At 37.7% G+C, this 17,984-nt stretch overlaps 2 long non-coding RNA genes across 2 annotated transcripts in view; both read left to right on the top strand.

Moving 5' to 3' along the window:
- Nucleotides 1–17,984, top strand: part of LOC126764341 (uncharacterized) — a 473,995-nt gene that overhangs the window by 380,243 nt on the left and 75,768 nt on the right. The gene's annotated exons all lie outside the window — the stretch shown is intronic.
- On the top strand, nt 649–4,553 carry LOC126764330 (uncharacterized). The gene is made up of 2 exons (XR_007667943.1): nt 649–2,958; nt 3,852–4,553. It is a non-coding gene; the product is annotated as an uncharacterized LOC126764330 (long non-coding RNA).

Here is a 17,984-nt window from a genome sequence, read left to right as displayed (position 1 = left end):
TACATCCTTTTAACATGTTATTAAATCTTTTAAAGGTCAGCAAATAAGTTTGTATGTATGAATATAAATATATACATATCTTATAAAATCTACATTAATGAAATATTTTGTAACAACATAAACATGACTTTATTACATACATATTTCAAAAGGTTTTAAAGAATTCATCATGAAATAGTTCAATTTGTACGTACATGCTTGTGTGCTTTGATATAAAATACATATGCATATAAAAAATATACATACATACTATGTATGTATATAAATTATATGCAGAGCCTTTGGCGCATTGCAGATATGCGAATCTGTAAGCGTACATTCCTTAAAATCGGAAATAGCATAATTTTTCTCATTTAACACTGAAAATGCTCAGTTCTGTTATTTTCCTGCCCCTGATGTTAAGTGGTGAAACACGCTCATATATAAATATCCCAAAATTGAAATATGCCTAAATTTTCGACATCGTGAACCTTCTCTATACATAAATATACGTCCTCTGCTATTACTTTTACAAAATAATTTCGATATTTCACATCTGCCAGCTGTCAACTGACAGCTCACTTTTTTTTCTACTTTCCAAATTTTGCCCCCCTAGAAAATTTGTGGCCTTGGGCACTAGCCCCGACTGCCCCTAGTGTAAATCCACCACTGCCATTATAAGAGAAGGATTATCCTTTAATTTCAGTTCTATATATCTCACATTGACCGTCATTTTCGATCAAAAGTCAACTATAGGTACCGAGGCCTAAATATTCGGTACATGGGGGCTTGAACAGTTTTTATTGGATTTAAACAATATTTTTGGTCATAAGATGGTACACACTAAAGACATCATTCGACTGGTGCGTTAGAATCTGCTATCTTTATCGATTTTCCAGTGAGTATTTCATGACATTTCATATATTGGTAGTGAAGGTATTGCGTTTTAAGTGTCGGTATGTTTGTGTTATCGGTGCGAAAATGAGCTTCGAACAAAGAGCCAACATTAAATTTTGTTTTAAAATTGGTAAAACTTTTACCGAAACGTTTCAATTGATAAAACAAGTTTATGGCGATGATTGCCTATCCCGTAGCAAAGTACACCAGTGGTTTCAACGTTTTCAAAGTGGTCGTGAGGACATAAATAACGATCAACATGTGGGCCAATCAAAATCTGTGATCACCGCAAATTCCATCGAATCTATGCATGAATTCATCAAAAATCAACCGAAATCATCATTGAATTTCATGGAAATAGAATCGAACATCTCCAAAACATCGATTTATCGCATTTTGACCGAATCTTTGGGCTTACGAAGAGTGTGTTCACGGTTTGTCCGCACAAATTGACTGACGATCACAAATTACTCAGAATCCAACATTCGAAGGACATCATTATGACCGATTATTTTACCAAAAATCACGTTTAACCATTAACCACTCCCCGTATTCACCTGATATGGCATCGTGCGACTTCTTCCTTTTTGGAAAAATGTATTTGCCCGTGAAAGAAAAGTGTTATGCAGACTTCGAAGAAAATTATGCTAATTGTGTAAAACGATGATTTCAAAAGACACACTTTCTTTGCTATCATGGATTTAATTCTTGCGGACATCACGATAAGGTTATTGTATCATTTTTTTGGCTCTATCCAAAAATATAACTAAAAGACGTTTAGGTTGCTGCGTTCACGTTCGCTGAAAAATATCCTGCTGATATTTTTAAAGAAATATCGACTTGGATAATCCACTTAAAAAACTTGTATTAGGGTAATTTTGCCGACAGTTCTACTTATGTATATCTAATCTGTCCCCATTTGACTTATTGAGAATAAGTGCATTTCTTTGAGTACCGAGTCATCATTCATTCGTTTTGTCAAGAATAATCGTTCAACCTAAAATCGGGTGTTAGGACTAACTTATGTTTGAAATCTGAACAGCTAAAGCAAGGAATACAAACTTTTAAACACCTTCTGTGATTGAATAAAAAAAATTTATGTAAATTTAATATTTGATAAGAATCTCTTATTTTTCAAATATGCTTCAATGTTTCTTCTGAAATTCGTGATTTGTGTATGGGACAATGATAGAAACATATTGAATTTAAAATTTTTTTACATAGGAAGCAGGAGTGGTTTTCGTCAAATTTCGCCCATTTTTCCACAGTGATGTAGGAATGTCAGTCCGCCATTATCTTGTTGCAGCTAAAATTCGCACCCGCCTCTGTGCAAATTAAAACACACGTCAAGAAACACAAGAAAAGTCCGACGTCGAGAAGCTACAATCACAACAGACAGCCGAGCGATTTTCTACTCGACTTGCATTCCTGCCCTCTGAGAACACTCATCAACACCTCGGTAGAAGGGAACTGTAGAACGGCATTTTAAGCTTCTTACGTACAGCTGCAACCGAAATCAATGGTAAAATTATGGAGAGAAGACTTCTCGAGCCTGCTGAAAGGCAGTGAAAGTATAACGCCAGGAGAAGGCCAACCCGATTTCCCAATCGATGACGATGGAGCAGACATTCCATTACCAGACCATGAAGAACTTCGAATAGCAATTACTCGTCTGAAGAACAATGAGGCGGCGGGGGCCGATGGATTGTCGGCCGAGCTATTAAAACACGGCGCCTGTGTTCTGCCTTAGGCTACGTTTATGACCGAGCGGACTCGCGTCGCGCGATGCGATGAAAATCGCTTCTAGCGATCAAATACATACATAAATCCATTCGGAGGTGCTTATCGTGCAGCGATTTAGCGAAAAGCGGTTTCAGCGAAAATGGAGCGACTGCTAGCAACGAAAATCAGCGATCAAAATTTTTGATTCAGTTGAGCGAATCGCGTTAAACACAATGGACAAATTTATTGAAAAGGTGCGAAATAAAGAATGTTTGTGGAATCTGCGTCATCCAGATTATCATAATAGAAACAAAATCAGAAAAGCTTGGGAAGAAGTAGAAAAAGAATGCAGTTTGGAAGGTAAGTAATAGTATTATTTTATTTGTATGTAATAAACAACCTATACTTAAGTGAATATAACATTTTTTTGAACAAAATATTCCTTAAAATTGTTTCGTATAGTCGTAGCAGCTTCAGAGCTTCTCTTTATCAATTATAATATTGTGTAGCAAACAAATAGTTTTAACAAATAGTTCTGCACCATAAATATCAGTTTCGATTGATTTGGTTAGTAAACGCCATTTGTTTGTAATAATACCAAAAGCACATTCAATGGATTTTCTGGATTTAGATAGCATTGTGTTGAATAGTTCAGAGTCATCAAGTTCAGAGTTCAAATTTGTTTTAGAATATGGGCGCAATAAATATTTTCTGAGTGGATATGTTTCATCCCCAAGCATTACGAATGGTGCTGCAATTCCTGGTAGATTGCGCTCTTCTGGAATTTCGAATTCTCCAGTTTCTATAAACTTATGTAATGTTGAAGATTTCAAAAATGCCACCATCACTCTGTTTGCCATATGCTCCAACTTCAATGGCAGTAAACTTGTAGTCAGCAGAGGCAACGCCTTGTAAAACGATGGAAAAAAAGTGTTTGTAGTTGAAAAACATGCTGCCAGAATGAGGTGGCCTTTTGCAACGGATATGTTTGCCGTCGATAGTTCCAATGCAATTCGGAAATCCCCATTTGGAGTAAAATTCGTCTGTTATTTTTATCAATTCTTCATTTGTTTTGCGACTCAAATGTTTGGAAACCAGAGACGTCCAAAGGGCGGCACATATTTCTCTAGTAATTTTGGCCACTGTAGCAATTCCTATGCGATAAGAAAAAGCCAAAGATCGAAATGAATTTCCCGTTGCTAAAAACCTGAAAATAAATTTAAACGAAATTATTCTTTTTACATGTGTTTCAGCTGGCTCTGGTGCAAAAAAATGGAAAAACTTGAAAGACACCTATTGGAGAGAACTTCGTAAGGAAACTGTGGTGGCTTCAGGCAGCGCTGCAATGCCGCATTCAAAACGGACACATTTTAAGGATAAGTGTTTTTAACAAGATATTATGGAATCGCGCTCCATGTCAGGTAACTTGATCAATGAAACAAGTTGTGATGAATTGGTGGAACTTGATGATGAAGATAAATCGGAAACTCCTGAATCCATAAAATTGATGCAGCCTACACCTAAAAAATCAAAGAAAAAACTTACAGAAAGCTCAGCGTTTTTGGAGTAGGAGGAAAAGAATCTTAAGCTTCTAGAAAAAAGCAACGATGAAGAGGATGATGATTACCATTTTCTTATGAGTTTCAAAAAGTACATGAAAAATATGGGTGAAGAAACAAAAAATAAAATTTCGCATAAAAATGCAGGAGGTTCTGTACGACATTATGTACGGCAGAGATAATCAGGAATCGGCTACGCCAGTTTCTTTTATTAGTTATGTGAGTAGCAGCCCAAATATTGAAACGCAGGATTCAAACAGCTTCATTTTTCCAAATGCGCAAAATTTTAATTAAGCTACTTAATATTAATGTGTGTAATATTATATTAAATACATACTTACATATGTAAGTGAACAAGTATAAATATTGAAATTGAATAAAAATTTATGGAATGGATACATAATATTGTATATTACTTACCTTATGGTCAGTGCGAGCCTTTCTACAGCATCAATTGGTGTTTTCTGATTTCTAGTATTTTTTTATATATGTTTGGATATATTATTCAAGATATAATTAAACGTGTCAATTCTCATTCGGTGATACTCCATAAATTTCTCAGGATATTGTAGAAGGCGGGTGTGTAAATGATGGAACTCTCCATGGCTTTTGCGTTTTTTGCAAATTGGATGCACTTGGAATCTTTTCTATTTACAAAATCTTAAAATCCGCTGACGCACTAAAAGACTATTTTCTGTAAGCAAAATTTTACGAACACATGCACACATGTCTTTTTTTAATGAAAAGTAAAAGAAACTACGATCAATCGCTTCTGATTTCGCTGTACTGTAAACACTCAATCGCTAGCGATTACGATGGCGAAACCGCTGGTAGCGATAGAGCGATTTTCAACACATCGCGCGACGCGAATCCGCTCGGTCATAAACGTAGCCTTAGTTTGGAGGTTTTGACAAATAGAGAACCTTGTTGAGAAGAAAAGGAGAAGTGCAAAATTATAGGTGGATACCTTCAAAACCGGGGGACTTGTTTGCATGTATACAGACAGACGTACATGGCTAAATTGGCTCAACTGAGTGAGGCTGTTTATATATAGCATACATTATATATTTTATTGAGTTTCTGGGTGTTACAAACATCTTAGCAAACCCGTTCAGAATATAAAAAGAGTTTTATTAACATAAAAGAGTGCGATTTGGTAGTATTGACAAATATAGTATATAGATATATTGCAGATGTGAAGTGCTATAATTAAGTCGCACACTAACTAATAAAACTTGAACTTACTACAGGATAACTACGTTCAAACTCCTTAGAAAGATTATGCACTCAACTATTTAAAAGGGTTGATTCGCATTAAACAAGGTAAATTTTCATGACTTTTTTTTTATGAAACACTTAAAATATATTTTTAAAAGCCACTATTATTATGAAGTAGAAAATATTACAAACTTAAGAAAAACGAAGATTTTGTAGCAATGTTTCTTTAACTTTTCTGATGTTATCGTCATTATTAAAATGGCATAGCATAAGACAAGTTTTCGATGACTTCACAATCTACACTTAATGCTTTATGCCCCTCACATACTTGTATTCGTTATAAATCCTTAACCGTAATTCCATTTGGAACACAACTTTTCAAGGAAAACTCCTTAAAAAAAACTCGATTTTTAAGTCTTGAGATAATTTCCTGGTCTCTAAGGGGATTTCTGCGAATGTATTTGCCAACAGTTTTTGCGGCAAAATATTGGCTAAAATTCTTTTGGTGGGAGGAAATAGTAATATATTTGAACTAAAATATTTTGTTACCTTTTTGATGAAGGGAGTAGGACAACTAAGTGTTTTTAAGGCGTATTACAAAAATTCTGGATGTTATAAGAATCGGGACAAAACCGGAAACATCCCCAAAGGGGGTGAATTGATTACCATAGTTTTGTTGTTTTATCTTCTTCTTCTTTTTTACTGGCGTACACACCGCTTACGCGATTACAGCCGAGTTATCAACAGCGCGTCAGTCGTTTCTTCTTTTCGCTACGTGGCGCCAATTGGATACTCCAAACGAAGCCAGGTCCTTCTCCACCTGGTCTTTCCAACGGAGTGAAAGTCTTTCTCTCCTCTGCTTCCCCCGGCGGGTACAGCGTCGAATACTTTCAGAGCTGGAGTGTTTTCGTCCATTCAGACGACATGATCTAGCCCGTGTAGCCACTGTCTTTTAATTCGATGAACTATGTCAATGTCGTCGTATATCTCATACAGCTCATCGTTCCATCGAATGCGATATTCGCCGTGGCCAACGCGCAAAGAGCCATAAATCTTTCGCAGAACTTTTCTGCCGAACACTCGCAACGTCGACTCATCGGTTGTTGTCATTGTCCAAGCCTCTGTTCCATACTACAGGACGGGAATAATGAGTGGCTTATAGAGTTTGGTTTTTGTATGTCGAGAGAGGACTTTACTTCTCAAATACCTACTCAGTCCGAAAAAGCACATGTTGACAAGAGTTATCCTACGTTGGATTTCCATGCTGACATTGTTGGTGGTGTTTATACTGGTTCCAAGATAGATGAAATTATCTACGACTTCAAAGTTATGACGGTCTACATAGACGTGAGAGCCAAGTCGCAAGTGCGACGACTGTTTGTTTGATGACAGGAGATATTTATACCCTGAACAGGATATATTAAGTTTGTCACGAAGTTTGTAACACCCAGAAGGAAGCGTCGGAGACCCTATAAGGTATATATGTATAGAAATGATCAGTATGTCGAGCTGAGTCGATTTAGCCATGTCCGTCTGTCTGTCTGTCCATCCGTCTGTCTGTATATATACGAATTAGTCCTTCAGTTTTTAAGATATCGTTTTGAAATTTTGCAAACGTCATTTTCTCTTCAAGAAGCTGTTCATTTGTCGGAACTGCCGATATCGGACCAAAGGACACGTTCGGATAGGTCTCCACACAAATATTTTTTCAACGAGTTCTATCACTTACATTCATTTCCCTGCGCCATACGACACGTTCGGACTGGTCTCCACATAAATATTTTTTCATCGAGTTCCTTCACTCTTGTCGTTGATTTCGCCGAGTGCTATCACTTACTTATATTCTCTCAACAGAACACAGAACTCAAAATGTCTGTATCTAAATTTTAATTTAGACAGAAATGTCCTGTGTTTGGCATATATCCGTACAATCTCTCTGAGTCCCAGTTACCTACTTACCGTTCTTTTGTGTTATCAGTTTGAAAGATTTCGTATAGGGCGACTCCGAGGCGACAACTATGAACCTAGGAGTAAAGAGGTTACAGAAATAGTTGCAAAAAAGGTTGAAAATACTTTCAAAAAGTCATCTATTCGGATAGTTTCACACACCAGAGTTGTACAAATGTTCACCACATACCATAAGAAATTTTTGACTCTTAAACAAATTTTTTTAAGGAACCCAATAGGTTTGAGCTCTAAAAGAGACGACTTTGTCTCTTCTGCCGGAAAATTATTTGACATCGCTGGTTGTAAATGCATTTATTTTTCTTCTTGCACTTGTCCCAAGGAAAGTAAAGTTCCTATCAATGAACGACCATTTCTCTTGGACCAGAGAACCAGAAGAATTGGTCGCATTGGAAGTGTTGATCTACCTGGAACAAAAAAGATTACAAAGAAAAATGAACGTAAATAAAAGCTTTCAAAACGTCATTCAACATCAACACTTACCAGAAAAGTATCAGCTGGAACACGTGACCATTCAGATCAGCCAGACTCTCATACAGACGACAACAATGTAGGTGCGTCGCACATGGATTCTTCCAAAAACAATGCTGACGATGCATTTTCTCTTCCATCCTCTAAAACCAAACAAAACACACTAGTAGGTATTAGAACACACTGCTTTAGCTGCCCAAATATTTGGAGTATGTGATAGAGCAGTGGCCTTGATTGTTTCATCTGCTTTTCTGGATGCCGAAAAAGCAGGTTTGATAACAGAGGATCAGGCTTGCTTTGTCACTGACAAATGCAAGATTAGTCGGGCAAAAAAGTGTTGGAGTTAAGCTCCAAAACACTGAAAGTATTGACTCTGTATATGGGCTGTATTTTGACGGCCGCAAAGACAATACACTTACACAAGTCAGCGAAGATGAAAAGTACTACCGCGACACTGTCAAAGAGGAACATATTTATCCTATAGCGGAACCTGGTTGTCATTACTTTGGCCACGTCACCTCTCCTTCCGGGTCAGCTGAGGATAAGACGCAAGCTATATGGCAACATTTACAAGACAATTCAGTTGATGTGGAACATCTAGAAGTTGTCGGTGCTGATGGCACCAACACCAACACAGGTTGGAAAGGTGGAATCATTCGGAAACTAGAAGAAAGAATAGGTAAGCCATTACAGTGGGTTGGATGTCTTCTACATTTCAACGAACTTCCATTTCGTGCTCTTTTCGAACACATAGATGGTGTCTCAAAGAGTCCAAATACATTCTCTGGCGACATAGGTAAACTGCTCCCTGATTGTGAGAAGTTGCAAGTTGACAAATTTGAAAGTTTTCCATCCTGCCAATTACCTTCTGATGTTATTAATCCGACCCAACTTAGCTCAGACCAAGCTTATCTCTACAAAATATCAGAAGCTGTTATTTCCGGTCAATGTTCCTCAGATTTAGCGTCGATGCATCCAGGTAACATGTGCAAATCTCGTTGGCTCACCTGTGCAAATAGAATTCTGAGATTATACATTTCTGTAGACAAACCAACAAAGGAAATAAAGATTTTGGTCAAGTACATACTTACAGTTTACTCACCTTTGTGGTTCTCAATAAGATTCAACAGTTCAATCAAAGATGGCTCGCGCCATCTCTATGCTACAATTCAAAGGTTGAGAAACTTACCTGCTAAACTGCGCAAGGTTGTCGATTCATCCATTCAACAGAATGCTTTCTTTGCTCTTCCAGAAAACATTCTCCTTAGTATGATGACTGACGATCGGATAGAAGTCAGAAAGTTGGAAATTTAGGGAATTTCCCTCTCACACCGTGGCAGTCGAGAGAACCGTCAAACTGGTGACAGAGGCATCTTCTAAAGTTATTGGCCCCTAATCTCGTGATCGTTTTATACGCTCTACACTGAAATCTAGGCAACAAGTGCCAAAGTTTAGTACATAATCTGATTTTATCAATAAATTTGACGCAGATTCAGATTAAAACAAGCCTGACATATGGTTGGTTGTTTGGGTTGGGCTTGGGAGGAACCCGAAGTGCAGCCACCTCCACGCGGTGGGTTCTGGGTGACCAATACAGGTTAGCTGAGAGCTGCAACAATTTCCACCTTGCGCTGTGGCGCGCCGCCTTTTCGCTCGTATCTCTGGAACGGTTCGCCCTACGGCCATGATCACCTATACCATTTCGGTAGCAAATGACGTGGCAAATAACATTTGTTTATACATTTTGCCACGAGATGCGTATTTCAGGCGCTAGGTAGACAATTTCACGATTTTAGGCGAATTTCCGAAATTTCAAGGCCGGAGTTGGGGTTGAAGATGCAATCCGATCTCAAATCAAAAAGTTGCATTGAAATCGGGAAGTTCTAAGGCAACTTTCCCGCACTATTAGAAATCCCGAATCGAAAAAAGTCCGGAATCGACCCACCCTAACCAATATCAAAAAATTTAAAAAAAAAATACAAATTTATTGACATCCTGATTTGTGAAATTTCAATCAAGAAATCAAGAAGCGTGCTTGTAAGCTTAATTGCTAAATATTAATATAATCGGTTCAGTACTCCTACCAGCCACCATATAGTATAATATATGTATATATTACTGTGATCAAATTGAAAAGTGAATTTTGTCCATTTCAACAAAGTAGACCTCTCCCGCTGCAATACACTTATGACAATGAATCATCATAGCACTTGGAAAAATCCTCCATGGTGATGGCCATCAGAATCTTTTTCGATTCAGCTTTTATTCCCTCAAATGAATCGAAACAGTGTCCTCGGAGTGGTCATGTGAATTTGCACAATAGCCAGAAGTTACACGACGGTTAGCAATAAGTATATCGGTGAATATGTGAGATGTCTCAGCAAAATTAAGTGAACATATTACATTCGATAGTTGAAAATGATGAAGTCTGCCAATGAAATACCACTGACATAACATTCCTATTATAATGACTTACGTTATTCTTATTGAATTAATGTGAAATAAGTCGGTAAATTTTTCAGTTATGCCAATGAAATTGGGAGGAAATATTTTCTTAATATAATTTTTGTTAGGGGAAAATTAAATCAAATCAGAATTTATATCGGTCAATACATTGAGATGTTCCCACCTTTTCTTCGCTACTGAAGACAGTTGTGGAGACTCTATTCCCCGCACAGCCCCTAGAGAAGCAAACGGCTAGCATACAGGAAGCTGAAACAAAAAACACTATAGTTAATGATGTGGAGGTTTTAGAAACGGCAGAGAGATTTGGCAATACCAAAGCACCAGGCGTGGATGGTATTCCATTCCAAATAAGGCTTTAAAGATTGCCATTAAGTACAATGCGAAACCTTTCACGGAACTGTTCACGCGGTGTTTACAAAAAGATGTATTTCCAAAAACTTGGAAAAAGCAGAGGCTGGTCTTGTTGCAGAAGCCAAATAAACCAGACGGAGAGCCCAACTCATATCGACCAATCTGCATGCTGGATACGACTGACAAGATTCTAGAGAAGATAATCTGTGCACGATTAGGGCTGCATTCAGAAAAACAAGATGAGAAAGGTTTGTCCGACAACCAGTATGGATTCCGCAAGCAGAGATCAACCACTGATGCGATCAAGAAGCTTACGGACATAGCCAACAATAGAGGGTACCCGATGGCTGTATGGCACAAAGGAATACTGCGCAGTAGTCACCTTTGACGTCAAAATGCGCTTAACTCGGCATACTGGCCTCATATTATTAGTGTACTAGAACTTTGCGAAACCCCGGCATACTTGGTTACGATTATATCCAGCTACCTGTCTGACCGGCTATTACTGTACGATACCGATGACGGACAAAAGAAGTATGTGGTAACGGGCGGAGTTTCACAAGGTTCTGTGCTTGGCTCATTGTTGTGGAACGTATTGTATGACGGGGTGTTGCGTCTACCCCTCCCGAAATATTTGCAGATCATCGGGTACGCGGATGATATTGCCATTACCGTAGTGGCAAAAGAACTTGGCCAACTTGAAAACCTCTGCAATCATGCGCCGACGATGATTAAAGATTGGCTCACGGCAACAAACCTCAAACTCGCTGGACAAAAAACAGAAGCTGTGCTGATCACAAGTAGGAAAAAACCCGAGGACATCAAACTAAACATCGACGGTCATAGTATCATAACACAGAAGTCGTTGAAGTATCTAGGAGTTCTGATTGACAATAGACTCAGCTACAAGGCGCACATTGAAAGGGCATGTCAGAAAGCAGCACGTGCCATGGCTGCACTATCAAGAATAATGGCCAACATTGGTGGACCAAGCCAAAATAGGCGTGCGCTATTGGCCAAGGTGAGCCAATCAATTCTGATGTACGCGGCGCCCATATGTGGACCGGGGGGGTGCGATAAGGCCATGCGAGATAAGACCATAATGGCCTTATCTCTCATCCAAATGAGCAATAAAGCCATATGGTCTAATTTCCGTTTAAATGTGAGATGAAACCATATATTTTTTTGATTAGATGGGACATAAAGCCATATTTTTTATTTGCAAATGAGAGGTAATGCCATATTTTTTCTTTTAAAGTATGTGGAAATAAAGCTATTAAGGCTTTATTGCACTTTTGAAAATGGTTTTCTAGAAAAACTAAGAAAACTTTTCGCATGGGGGAGGGGGCCGGCCGGTGGGCGAACGGCGCGGCGCGGCGGGACGCGAAGGAGAGTAATCACAGAACCGCCAAACCATCCTGATATATATACTTACATTTTTTCTTTTCAATATATCGAATAAATTAGCAAATGTTAAGCAACCATGTTTTATTATTGTATTAGCAATTTTGCAGTTCTTTAACAGGAAAAAAGACAACAAAAAATTTAATTCTTTAACAAAAAAAAAAACAAAAAAGTTATATTATCTATGTTAACAAAAAATCAAATATGACTTTTCTTTAAAATGCATCTGAGATATAAGGCCATATTGAATTATGTGCTATTGTGAGATAAGGCATGATGGCTTTATCACAAATTCAAAAGCGAGATAAAGCCATATCGTTTTTTCAAAATAATATGGCTTAGTCTCCCATTCAGATGTGAGTTAATGCCATCATGACCTTAACTCACATGTCCTTATCGCACCCCCCCCATGTGGACCAGCATTACAGCGAAAGACGTATGCTAGGAAAGCGAAGTTTGCAATGCGGCTTAGTGCCATTACGGTCACATGTGCATTTCGTACGGTATCCCAAGAGCGGTTGGGATATTAGCGGGCATCATGCCATCAAAGGTAATGGCTATGGAACACAAAAGAGTATACGATAGATCGACAAGACTGGGCAGGCGACTAACGGCTGAAGAACGGAAGGATGAGAGACAAACAAGCTTCAATGAGCGGCAAAAACGATGGGATGCAGCTACGACGGGGAGATGGATCCATACGCTAATTAGAAATGTACACGCATGGGTAGAAAGGAAGCATGGAGAAACAGATTTCTACCTGATGCAGTTTTTGATGGGACACGGGTGTTTTAGAGAGTATCTCTATAAATATGAATATGACAACGGGACGAATTATTCCTTCTGCGACAGCAGCAGAGAAAACGCGCTGCACGTCTTCTTTTTCTGCCAACGGTATGAAAAGGAGAGAGCCGATCTACAGAAACTGACAACGGAACGAGTGACTCCGGATAACATAGTGCGATTTATGACAGATTCGAAACAAGTGTGGGGTAGTGTGAGAGCGTGGTGTGCTATAAAGAGCTAAGAAGGAATGAGTGGCAACGCAGGGAATTCAGAAGAAGGTTGAATGAGGAGTAGGCCGGAATGGCGTGAATGACGAGCCGAATGGCTTAGCTTGGCCTCACGATGTAATGCTTAACGGCAGTTCCGTGGGGCAAATAAACAAGCAAAGACAATGGAGTTAAGGGTTTAGTACGTAGGCGTATTGGTCTCCATGGCAGTGACCAATACGAATCGTGCATACCGTCCGGCAAAATCACGGTATCTTTCGAAGATTCCCCCTCCAAACTAAAAAAAAAAAAGAACCTAAAAAGTCTTTAGTTAACGAACAAATGCATACCGCGGCAACTTTTCAAAGAAAAAAAACGTTTAGTAGAATTCTGCTCTCAGCGCAAAACGGCAACGGAGCTCCTAACGCAATGTAATTGGGAGAAGGGTGCTCTTTCTCGCGAGCCAGCTATTACGCTATGACTAGGCTCAAAAACGATTCTGATAATGAAGTGGATTGATGACATTGATAGCGAGTACTGCCACTTGTTAGCTAACACACAGCGGGAGAGCTTATAGCTAACAGATTGAATACTCATCTCCATGTAAGAGGCTGATTGGCATCAGCTAGTGTCACATGTTTACAATTGGAACAATAACATACATACGTTGCGATCAAGTTGTTATCGATTCCGTCTTCCACTTTAGCCCTACCTACAATTTCCATCGGCAGACTCTTCCGCCTTCCACTAACTAACTGTCCCTAGCGGGGTTAAGTCGTAATTCTTTAGCCTTGTTTCAATCTTTTCTCCTCATTATACTTTGTTAGCTTTGTTAGGATTGTACTCGTATTTTTAAGAGACTTAGAGTCAGCATCCACATAAGATAGGTAGTTGCCATTCTTTAAGAATAAGCACCGTATAGGAATTATTTAGTCAGCTAATAAAGCTTACATTAGGTAATCAGGCTGATATTCTTGAAGTGATCAATAAACTGCTGTACTTCTAAGAATTATTGAAGACAACCGTGGAATATCAACAAAGACTGGTCGGGGGACCTATTGAAATTCGTGTCGAGCGCTGGTATCCTGAATTATGATTACTTCTCATGAACTACATAACGACGCTCCATCTAACATCACTAAGGACCGAAAATGTTTTGAACTTAAATCCGTTGAGAAGATGGCAGAAGCTAATTGACTTCATAAGTTTTAGCGATTCACTATTTTGTATAATAACAAATGATGTGTTTATATCCAAGTATTACTGGTCACTGGAAACATTTCTTTGCACTTAATTTTTGTAATTATATAGTAACTCTTATTTCCATGTGTTTAAATGAGTTAAGCCTCCCCCACTTTATCTGGGAAAAACTGGCGCACCCTAGCACAACTCAACTCCCCTGAGACGAACACCATACTTAACATCGGAAAACAGCATGCACTAAAACAACACACCTGGGGACAACTTGCATTTCACCACAGCAGGATGACAACTATCTAATTAACAAAGGGATTGGATCATCGCTGCTTTTGACACACTCGCTTATAATTTCGAATAGAAACGTTGACCACACGGTTCCTTCGCGCTGATCTTTTTCGCATATTATATATTCGAGCCATAGTGACAGGCACTATGGAGTTTTAAACAAAATAAAATAAAAACAAAACTAAGTGCAGTGCGGTGAAGATCAGAGGCGAACAATCACAACAAAAAAAAAAATACCAAAAACATATAACAAAAGAGCGCAGTGAAAAAAAAACGAGAAAAATTAAAACAAGAAACAAAAAGAATTGTGTGGTGAACAAAAACCAAAAGAAAACAAGTAAGGAAGGGCTAAGTTCGGGGTCACCGAACATTTTATACTCTCGCATGATAAAGTGATACTCGAGATTTCATTATACGTCATTTACATATTTTTCAAATACCGTATTTTTGTAAAGTTTTATTCCGCTATCATCATTGGTTCCTAATGTATATACTCGTATTATATAGAAAAGGCATCAGATGGAATTCAAAATAGCGTTATATTGGAAGAAGGCGCGGTTGTGAACCGATTTCACCCATATTTCGTACATGTCATCAGGGTGTGAAGAAAATATTACATACCGAATTTCATTGAAATCGGTCTAGTAGTTCCTGAGATATGGTTTTTGGTCCATAAGTGGGCGAGGCCACGCCCATTTTCAATTTTAAAAAAAAGCCTGGGTGCAGCTTCCTTCTGCCATTTCTTCCGTAAAATTTAGTGTTTCTGACGTTTTTTGTTAGTCGGTTAACGCACTTTTAGTGATTTTCAACATAACCTGTGGGCGAGATTATTATCCGATTTCTTCCATTTTTGAACTGTATATGGAAATGCATGAAGGAAACGACTCTATACAGTTTGGTTGACATAGCTATAGTAGTTTCCGAGATGCGTACAAAAAACTTAGTAGGGGGCGGGGCCACGCCCACTTTTCCAAAAAAAATTACGTCCAAATATGCCCCTCCCTAATGCGATCCTTTGTGCCAAATTTATGACACTTTATAGGTTTTCGGTTTCCGCCATTTTGTGGGCGTGGCAGTGGGCCGATTTTGCCCATCTTCGAACTTAACCTTCTTATGGAGCCAAGGAATACGTGTACCAAGTTTCATCATGATATCTCAATTTTTACTCAAGTTACAGCTTGCACGGACGGACGGACGGACAGACGGACGGACAGACGGACGGACGGACAGACAGACATCCGGATTTCGACTCTACTCGTCACTCTGATCACTTTGGTATATATGTATAACCCTATATCTGACTCTTTTAGTTTTAGGACTTACAAACAACCGTTATGTGAACCAAACTATAATACTCTCCTTAGCAACATTGTTGCGAGAGTATAAAAACAATTAACATACATACGAGCGCGAAATGTAACCGCGAAAAAAAAATAATTCGGGCGCGAAATGCACCTAAATAATAAAACATACACAAAAACGGATCAAACGGGCGCGAACAATTAAAACAAATACGAGTATACAAACAATATAGTACGAGGAGGAGCTGGAGCACCGAAGGAGAAAACACAAAGAAAAAAGAGAAACGAAGAAGCCAGCCAATTGGAAGACTAGAAGAAGAGGAAAACAGGAATTGACGATAAAACTCTTATATACATTTACACATATGTATATATTATACCCCTTGCGGGATGATAAAGTGAGTTGTATCGATTCCATTTAATATTATTGCATATTATGCACGTATGTATGTATGACTAAAATTACAGTTTTATGTAATCATACATAAAACCTGTAATAAAAAATCCGTTTGGTTAAAATAACGAAACTAGTACCAAACGGTAAGAATTTACGCTTTCTAGAAAAGATCAAAATGCTAATATAAAATATATATATATTTCCAAATATACTATATATACATAAAAGTCATAGCCTTGCAGGATTAACTTTGTGTATCCAAACCCAACAATTTAGCAGTCAGAAAAACTAATATTCAAGCATTTACTTACGAAAATTTTCCCGCAATACCCCTTCTGCTTAATAAAGCAGCAAGTCAGATTGCATATAACAAAGTAAGCAAAGGCAAACATTAAAATTATAACATAAGTAAAAGCAACGCAAAAAAAAAAATATATATATATATATAAAGCAACAAAACATACATACCTACATATATGCATATTTACCTAGTGTAGATATATTGCATACATATGTACATATAACAAATATAATAACAAAGTGCATACGGGAGCATATGTACCTGCACATTATCCACTTCGCTTTCGTGCTCTCTTCGAAGTGCGATCATACATACTTGTATATGCGAATATTTGTACATATTATCATACAGCATAGAATCTGCCAGTAATTTTATACCCTACACCGGCTACCAAATTATTAAAAATATTAATTTTAATTAATTTTCAAAAAAGGAAATCGTAACCTTTGCGTAAATAACGGTTAAGTAAAACTCACAAATTACGTTTGTTGGAACAAATACAAAAAATCATTTTCACGAAATATACATAAGTTTGTGAACACAATCAAACAAAAAGCTCGGGTATAGAAAAAAGTATTAACTTGAACAATATAATATACATACATTGAAACATACATACTTATATATTTAAACATAAACATTATTTTAAAGTCCACATTGCAATCCCACTTGTTCTTTGTCAAAGGGGAATTGGAAAAAAAAAACATTACAGCATATTCTTTGCCCACATGCATTAGCACAAACAAATCGTGCATACTTAAGTACAAAGCATACTGATCTCTTCGACGAGCTCTCAATTGCTCAAAAACAAGTACATACAAACCAATTATTAGGGTGTGCCAATATACCTATATAGAAAATACTTATAAATAATATTGGGGTTTGAAAACAAACAATATAAAATAAAAATAATATTAAAATAAAAACAAATTTAAATAGCAAGTAAACAAGTAACGGCATTAATAAAACAAATAATCCGTCTTTTACGAAAAAAAAACGTATATATACTTAAAAAACTATTCAGTTCACACTGAGAAACCTTTACTTCATTTTAAAAAATATTTCTACATACTACTAAAATAATGAATAATAACAAAAATCATAGTACACCTGGAGCTACACGCTCAAAACAGGTTGCTAGATTTATTTCAGAAAGTGACAGTTTAACAAGATACTGCACTAGATTTGCCTCATCACCGATTCACGAAAACTCGGAATCGTTATTAGAAATTAAAAGTCAAAATCTTAAAAATTTTTGGACTCGCCTCCACGCGGCTCATGACGCCATTGTAGATTCTGACGATTCAGATCTACCACAAAATTTTAAATTATCTGCTACCGCAATATACGAAAACTGCTTGGACCATTACGAAGAAACAAAAGCTATGATCTCCGATCAACTAAAGCTCATTAAAGCAATTGCACCTACTCCATATCCGAGAGTAGAGCTGCCACAAGAAGACAGTCAGAAGGCAA

Source organism: Bactrocera neohumeralis, unplaced genomic scaffold (assembly GCF_024586455.1).
Source record: "Bactrocera neohumeralis isolate Rockhampton unplaced genomic scaffold, APGP_CSIRO_Bneo_wtdbg2-racon-allhic-juicebox.fasta_v2 cluster09, whole genome shotgun sequence".
Lineage (NCBI taxonomy): Eukaryota > Metazoa > Arthropoda > Insecta > Diptera > Tephritidae > Bactrocera > Bactrocera neohumeralis.
This window is presented reverse-complemented; position numbering and strand designations above follow the sequence as displayed.